This window comes from Anoplophora glabripennis, unplaced genomic scaffold, assembly GCF_000390285.2.
Source record: "Anoplophora glabripennis isolate ALB-LARVAE unplaced genomic scaffold, Agla_2.0 scaffold466, whole genome shotgun sequence".
Lineage (NCBI taxonomy): Eukaryota > Metazoa > Arthropoda > Insecta > Coleoptera > Cerambycidae > Anoplophora > Anoplophora glabripennis.
The window spans coordinates 412,816-420,658 of NW_019416918.1; the positions used below are offsets into that span (position 1 = coordinate 412,816).

The following is a 7,843-nucleotide window of genomic DNA, read 5'->3' on the forward strand; positions in this document are numbered from 1 at the left end:
TGGTAAGTTGTAAGAAAATAATATAATTCTTAGGCCGGTGTCCCATGCATCCGAATTCCGATGTACGATATACGAAAATATTTTAATTCATACTATACTCGGCGGCCGAAATTATAAAGAGTGACTAAGGCCGGTGTCCCATGCATCCGAATTCCGACGATACGAAGGTTCGAAAGTGTTCCTATTGGTTAATATACATTCAAATTTTTACCGCTCATTTTCATCCGAAATTTTTAAAATTCATACGACGTCGGAAAAAGTAGAAATAATTTTAACTTTTATCCGAAATCGTATGTTTTTTAACCCTACTTTTTAAGTTTTTAACTTACTATGATTGTTGTTTGATATATTTACAGTCAAATAAATGTTATATGTATTATAATGTCGAATGTAGAAAATATAATATTACGTATATTTTCTATAATATATAGGTTGTCATTTGAAAATGTTTCACCTTCATCTTGTAATAAATTCCATGGTTCTATACTTGATTTCTATGAGATTAATTTCGGATGCATGTGAATTATAATAACGAGCGTTCAAATAAAAACGTGGCCAAGTTGGTTCTGAAAATTTGGACGTAGGGCGTAGCGTATAGCAAATGAACTTAAACGTCATCTGTCAAAGCGCTATATCGCCGCTATCAATTTGAATATTTTCGTTTTAAAAAGCGTTTAAAATGGTGTTTTCTCAAGAACAAAAAGTGTTTATCATAGAGTCCTACTTTAGAAATGGACGCAAGATTGATGGAATATGGAAGTATTCTATTGAGGAATGTTTCCTAGAATTTCAAAATCAATTTCCCGGCGTTGTTGAGTACAAAATTTTTCAAAGTGCAGTTCAGCGTTGTGTTAATGTTTTTCGTGAAACGGGCAATGTAACAAGAAAAGAAGGAAGCGGCCGACCTAAAAAGCGGACTGAAGAATTAAAAGAAAATGTCCAACAAATAATGGAAAATGCGCCAAGAACTTCTGTACGTGTTTTATCACAAATGGTGGGAGTATCAGTCGGTACCTGCCACACAGTGTTAAAAAAAGATTTGTTTGTTCTCCTTTAATTGTTCGTTATTGTTATCACGATTATTCTTTAAAATAAAGTTATATAGTCATTAACGTTATTGAAACTAACAGCTGCTATACCGCTCGTTGAGAAATGAGGTTAAGTTGGTCGCTATAAGCTACTCCCTACGTCCAATGTGTCAGAGCCAACTTCGACCACGTTTTTATTTGAACGCTCGTTATTATCATTCGTACGAATTAAAATATTTTCGGATATCGTACATCGGATTTCGGATGCATGGGACACCGGCCTAATACATAATATAAAAACACTATACCATAATGCGTATAAAATATAAAATGATTTCTATACGGTTCAATATTATTTATCTTTGTGCCTCTCGCCATGCACATCGGTAGAATCTATAATCGTGTATAGACTGAGTTACACTGAACGTCGATCTATATTTTATCTCTGTCTTTTGCACTTGGTAGGAAATAAGGAAATGCTTTTTTAGTGGGTGTAAACGGACTTGATTTGCCCGACATGACAAACGTCATAGCATAAGCGTAGACGAGGGGTCTAATTCCATGGCTATAATAAATTTATAAATTAAAAAAACACGACTGGGACGTTTTAAAATGCTGTAATAATTAAAATTGATCAAAGTGCCGGTTGTAGCAAACCGTAAAAAATATTAAATGTTATGTTTTATTATGTTTTTTAAATATTTTCTATATCTTGTTGCCTTTTACACACCAATGGATTTTCATTCCCGGCACGCTTCATCCCCCTTACTAGTCCATGAGCTAGCGATGAATCACTATCTATAATTTTGGCCGTCGAGTATTCACACGAATGATTATATGAATGCATCCGAAATTAATCTCATAGAAATCAAATATAGAACCATGGAATTTATTACATGATGAAGGTGAAACATTTTTAAATGACAGCCATAAGCATATATCATAGGAAATATACGTAGCATTATATTTTCTACATTCGACGTTATAATATAACATTTATTTCACTGTAAATCTACCAAACAACAATCATATTATGTTAAAAACTTAAAAAGTGTGGTTAAAAAACATACGATTTCGGACAAAAGTTAAAATTATTTCTACTTTTTCCGACATCGTATGAATTTTAAAATTTTCGGATGAAAATGAGCGGTAAAAATTTGAATATATATTAACCAATAGGAACACTTTCGGACCTTCGTATCGTCGGAATTCGGATGCATGGGACACCGGCCTTAGTGGTAACCTATAATCTTTCATAATAGATGCCGTGGCGCCGTTCTACTATGTATGGCTTTAATAACAGCCGTATTTCAACGAAAACAGATAATACGGAAATAGTTTACCATAATTTTCCCAACGAAAAACATTTTGTATCCGACACTATTCGAAAATAATGGATTAGACGTCGTATGCGGACAGACGATTGAAAATGATTATGATATAAGAAGTGATATAAGAAATGAATTATTAGGTAATAATTACATTATTTGTTCAATGTTGTAAACAATTAAACATTAGTTTGTAGGTTTGCCTCCACGAAAATTTCTTAAAACTGCTATGCCATCATTATTTCTTCCAAACAAACCACGGGATGTACCAAGTTTACGGACACAAACTTATAATAAAAAAAAAAGGAAATGAAAGAAGAGTTACAAAGAAAGGAGGAAGAACCGATATATCGATGTATCGACAGCGTTTCAGATCGCTGTGTACCTTTATGATTTGATATCAATTAATCATCATTTTTTTTATTTAATGTGTAATATAATAAAATTATGTTGATAAAAATAAATTTAATTTTCAATATGCAAAAATTAGTAGCACTGAAAGAAAATAAACTCGGTTCCATCTTATAAGAAGACAAACTAATACATCTTATTTATCAACACGTACAACTAATGTAATGTAATTTTAATATATCTAATCATTGTGATATTAACTACAGTACAGTTCGCTCATTAAAATCAATTATTGTATTGAATTTATATCGTTTAATTTTTTAATTGTATTTTTTCCTATATACTTAATAGAAAATATAAAAATATTTAGAGTGGAAGGCAGAAGTTCTATCCATACCACAAATCCATAAGAGTTACCTACTTATATTATTTTGTGGTATGCGAAAAGATATCGAAAGATTGATGTTTTTCTTTTAATGCATTGAACCCGTCAATGTGACGTTCACTGATGTCGTACATCTATAATTTTTCAAAAATTGCCATCCCTAGACGTATACCTGAAATGTTATCAGCCGCCAGTGGTTACAAATATCACCACTTTTTGTAATGAAACTAGTTACTATTTTGTGAATGAAACTTGTTCGGGATATATTATTAATATTTTCATAAATGCACATTAAAAGCAAACTCTTCTTTACAACACTAGTTTTAATCATTTGTATTGTTTTATTTTTATTTAATAAAAAACTGTTACCTACTACTTACCATTTTTTTATTACAGTACCTAGTTTAGAAAATATTTAATGTGCTTAGTTCTTTTAAAAATATCAACGGAATAAATAAGTTACTAGTACACATTTAAATAATAATTACTTAACTTTAAACATATTTGAAAAGATTTAACACAGTAAAATGAGTATTTCTATATAACTTTGGGACCTACAACTCGTCAATGTTATACCTTTTGGGTATTTGGCTAACTCTGTGGAGAAGGGAGTGGTTTTCTAGATGTTAACAGGGCGCCAGACAAATTTTCTATAGCCGTACAAATACCCTAATAGTTGACTGTCGACTTCCGAAAATAGTCAAAAAGAGGTCGACGATAAATAAAATACGATAATAGTACAACACAAGATGAATATATTTTATTTTACGTATTTACACTTATTGAGTTAATTGTATATTTACTGAATACTGTCTGAAAATTGAAATAGTATTTTGATTAATAGCAAAAGCAAATATTGAGACTAGCTACGCAAACGATTAGAGATTAGGGAGATAAAATCTATTTAAGCAAAATGCAAAAGACAGGCAATAGGCTTCGAAATGGCGTCGCTTGAGCTCAGGCGCATGCGCATAAATACACACAAGCAGGTGTATACCGTAAATAAGCAGATAAGTACCCCTAATTTCCGCAAGCGTATTACAAAATGCTGTCAATTAATCTAGTCAATAAAGCGGAAAAATAAGAGAAAATATATAAAAAAAAAAACAACAATGTAAATGTGCCAATATGGCCAATAAATAAAGAATATTAACAAAAGCGCAAACATGCAAACAATCGGATCTAAGCCAGTAAAGCTAAGCAAATAATAAATGTTACTAAGCAATAGCAAATTACCAATACTAATAATTTAATGTTACGATCAAAATTTAAGCATAGAGCAAAAAAAATAAAAGCGAAATGTTTGTTTCAAAAACTTGCGTGATATCCTTTATTATCCAAGAAATATGTCTGGTAGAGGATCTTCCATGGAACTGTACCAAAACTCCTATGGGATGACGAATGATGGTAGACGTGGTAGCACCGATTGCGTAATGCTTGGCTGAGACTGTCACAGGAGATATTTGAATACGTACAGGAACGTCAACAGTGTTCCAAATGCTGTTACGTAGAAGACCAGCTTCAAAAACAAAAGGAATCAAGCTTTCAGGAAATATTCCAAGAGTGTGTGGTCCCCAAAAAAAAACCCTAATGGAAAATTAAAAAAAGAACATTAATTTAATGCTATGGCGCAATACATATGATATATATGGTCACAACGTGACGTATTATTTTAACAAATTAATTTACCTAAATTTTTAGTAATAAAAATAAACTGGCAACGTCGCATGCCATTGCCTATATGGTTAAATTTTACTACAGCTACAAAAGTATAGAGCTTATTACAAAAGGCTAAATGTAAAACAAAAGAAAAATAACTATAATAAAAATACTTACCCTTAACTAAGGGGTTCTTTATAAAACTTGCCGCTTGTAGGCTATCTGCGTATGCGGACAGACGAATACGGACCTTATGGTATCTAATGATAAGGAAACAATTCTTACAATTTGCAATTTGAACTGAACTATTACTAAATATTATTGAATTACCGCTAAAAATGTACAATAACTAATAACTAATGCCTACCTCAATTCGTTTTCCTGGGGATACGATTTTCACACGGCGTGGTGTCAGTGATCCTTCATAAGAAGTCAGAATAAGGGGTTTACACCAAAAATACTATAATCCACAGCACTATATACCCCTAAATTCTTGATAAATGGCCACAAAAATTGCTCCTAATTAAAGATGATTTCAGAAATCATAGATTTTTCACTGGCCACCAATTCACACACACCCTCCAAAAAATCTAACCTTCTCCTGTCTTTCCACCCAGAAAACGCGCGGAAAAACCCCCCCTGGAAACTAATCATAGTGTGATTGGACAATAGCTCTGCCAATCACAGTCAAGCATGTCGGAAATAATTGAAAATATTGGTTTTTCCTGATACAACAATGCAACGGAAGGCTATAATACTATATTCTAAGTGTAAATTAACTAACTAAAATAAGACGATGTCATAATCGGGAGTTTTCAACATTAAAAATGCTATGCACAATCGGGCAACACTGTACCGCGCAGACTCTACTTGACTTAATTTAAGTCGATCAATAATCACGGAAGAAGAAGGAGACAATATGGCGAGATGTCAAATTTGAAATAAAATAAACAAACAAGAATCAATGCCCAGTGGACTACATTAATTTTAAATTTAAGAAGCCTGTAAGAGATACACTTTAAGGTAAGCTACGTTAATTAATTGTTAGATACGTAAACAATCTCTAAACCATATCACGAAATGAATTAGGTTATACAAAATTTATATTTATAAACTATTATTTTAATCTTTATTTCAGGGTCCCAGCATTTTTGCGTTTCGAGATGCCACTTGCCGCCTACAAAAACTCCAAGGAACGATAAACACTCCTGTCTACCGTTATAAAAAGGTACGTTTTTCAAAATGTTATTTATTTTATTAATAAAATTACTTTTTAGCTAGGAATGCAAAGGGAATCTCTTCAAGGAAAACCCAATTGGTGGACTATACGAATATCCTTTTCCTTTTAACATAAAAGATCAAATCTTATCTATACAGTGTGATGTAAATTTTAGAATGAAAATACAAATTTTGAATGGATAGAGATGTTTAAAGAAATAGGAAATAAAACCTTATAAATACTGAGTGTTTCAGTTTTCAGAATAATATACATGCCTTCTTTTAAGGTAAAAATTAAACGTTACAACTTTTGAAAGTGCAAATGAACCAGAAAATAATAATTTTCATATTTTAGTGGAAGTTGAAACATTCATAATTATCTAAATTAAAAACTTACAATATTAACTTCTTGCGATCTTTAAAATATGTACATGCCTTTTGCTAATAAAAAATAGAAATTTGTATAACTTGACTATAATTTTATTTACCGGGTGTCACGTTGCGGATTATATAAAGTATATATTTTAAGCAAAATCATTTTAAACCCCATATTAATAATAATAATAATAATACATCTTATAACAATATGCGAGTATGCAGATTTATCTGTGGTCCGCGATGACGTCACAACCCCCACTAACGTGGAGAAAATAAATATTATAAATATCCTTGACCCACGCCTATGATTGCAATTCTTACTACCCGTTGTCGTTACTCGCCTGAACGAACGCCTAAGCCCTCTTTTCCGCTGGAACGCTGCGCGACGGAATCGACGCTAACCGTTCCCGCCAAGACAGTTGGAGAGCTGTATGAGCTGTGCCTGAAGTATATGCATTATAAAAAGAGAAGAGGATACAGGTTTTGAAATTATTTTGTCTTACCACATTATTTTTCTTGTCCCTGAGAAAATTAATATTTTGATATAAGAATTTGTGTCATATTCTACAGAAAGTAGGTAGGTGGGTCATGAAGGCAACAAAATAAAAAAATATTGTAAACTACAGTTTTATTATAACTTATACAGTTTCGGGAGGAAAAGGAAATATTTTAAGGACGTGTTCTGTAAGTGAAAATAAGTAAATAAGTTCATGATATTATGGGTCTGGAAATGTTTCCTTTCTGAGATAGATGTCGAAAGAAATTTAAAATCCGTTTTTTTTCTAAATATTTCGAAAACGATTTCAGATATTACACCAAAGCTCAGTGTAATATCTTAAGGTGGCCATATCCCTGGCCGAGAAATGGTGAAATTTCTGGCAATTTTAGGTACCGAAATCTTGAAAAGTAAAACGTGTAGAACAAAAGTAAGCACAAAAATAAAATCCTTGATGTTTTGTTTATTCATTGTTACCCAAATAAAATAATAACTAAAAAAAGCGTTTGTAAAACATGCGTTTGCTGTTATCCTAACCCTACATTTTAAGAATTATTTTCACGTACTTATAGCGAACGAAATTATCTATCTTTGTCATAAGCATACGAGTTGTCCACAACCTCGGTACCATGAGTGCGACAAAGCGAACGTGATTTAAAAAAAAAAAATTTGTATCTGTCTAAAAAACAAACGTAAAAAAATATTTGAAGGCAACTATTCATTATTTTAAATAATCAATGGAATAGTATAATTAAAAATTATATCTATTTCTCTGAAAAGAAAAGTTACATTTTTTAGGGTAGATTGAAAAAAAAAATAGAAAATTCATTAATTTTTCTGCTTGTTATGATTTTTTTATATTTCTGAAATCTTCTCTTAACTTCCAGTCTCCCTAACTGTTAATTTTAATGCTACAAGAAAAAGTCAAGAAGCCATTTTTATGTAGAACTGTAGGTATGCTTTACAACTTTTATAAGAAACTTCAACTGATTTAAGGGGG

General features: G+C 31.6%; 2 long non-coding RNA genes across 2 annotated transcripts; one reads left to right on the forward strand and one right to left on the reverse strand.

The window, feature by feature from the left end:
* Positions 1 to 3,716: 3,716 nt before the first annotated feature.
* LOC111692019 lies at positions 3,717 to 5,369 on the reverse strand. The gene is made up of 3 exons (XR_002763121.1): positions 5,119 to 5,369; positions 4,929 to 5,011; positions 3,717 to 4,679 (listed from the first exon to the last, which is right to left on the reverse strand). It is a non-coding gene; the product is annotated as an uncharacterized LOC111692019 (long non-coding RNA).
* Positions 5,370 to 5,659: 290 nt separating this feature from the next.
* LOC111692018 lies at positions 5,660 to 6,208 on the forward strand. The gene is made up of 3 exons (XR_002763120.1): positions 5,660 to 5,774; positions 5,890 to 5,979; positions 6,029 to 6,208. It is a non-coding gene; the product is annotated as an uncharacterized LOC111692018 (long non-coding RNA).
* The last annotated feature ends 1,635 nt before the right edge of the window (positions 6,209 to 7,843 follow it).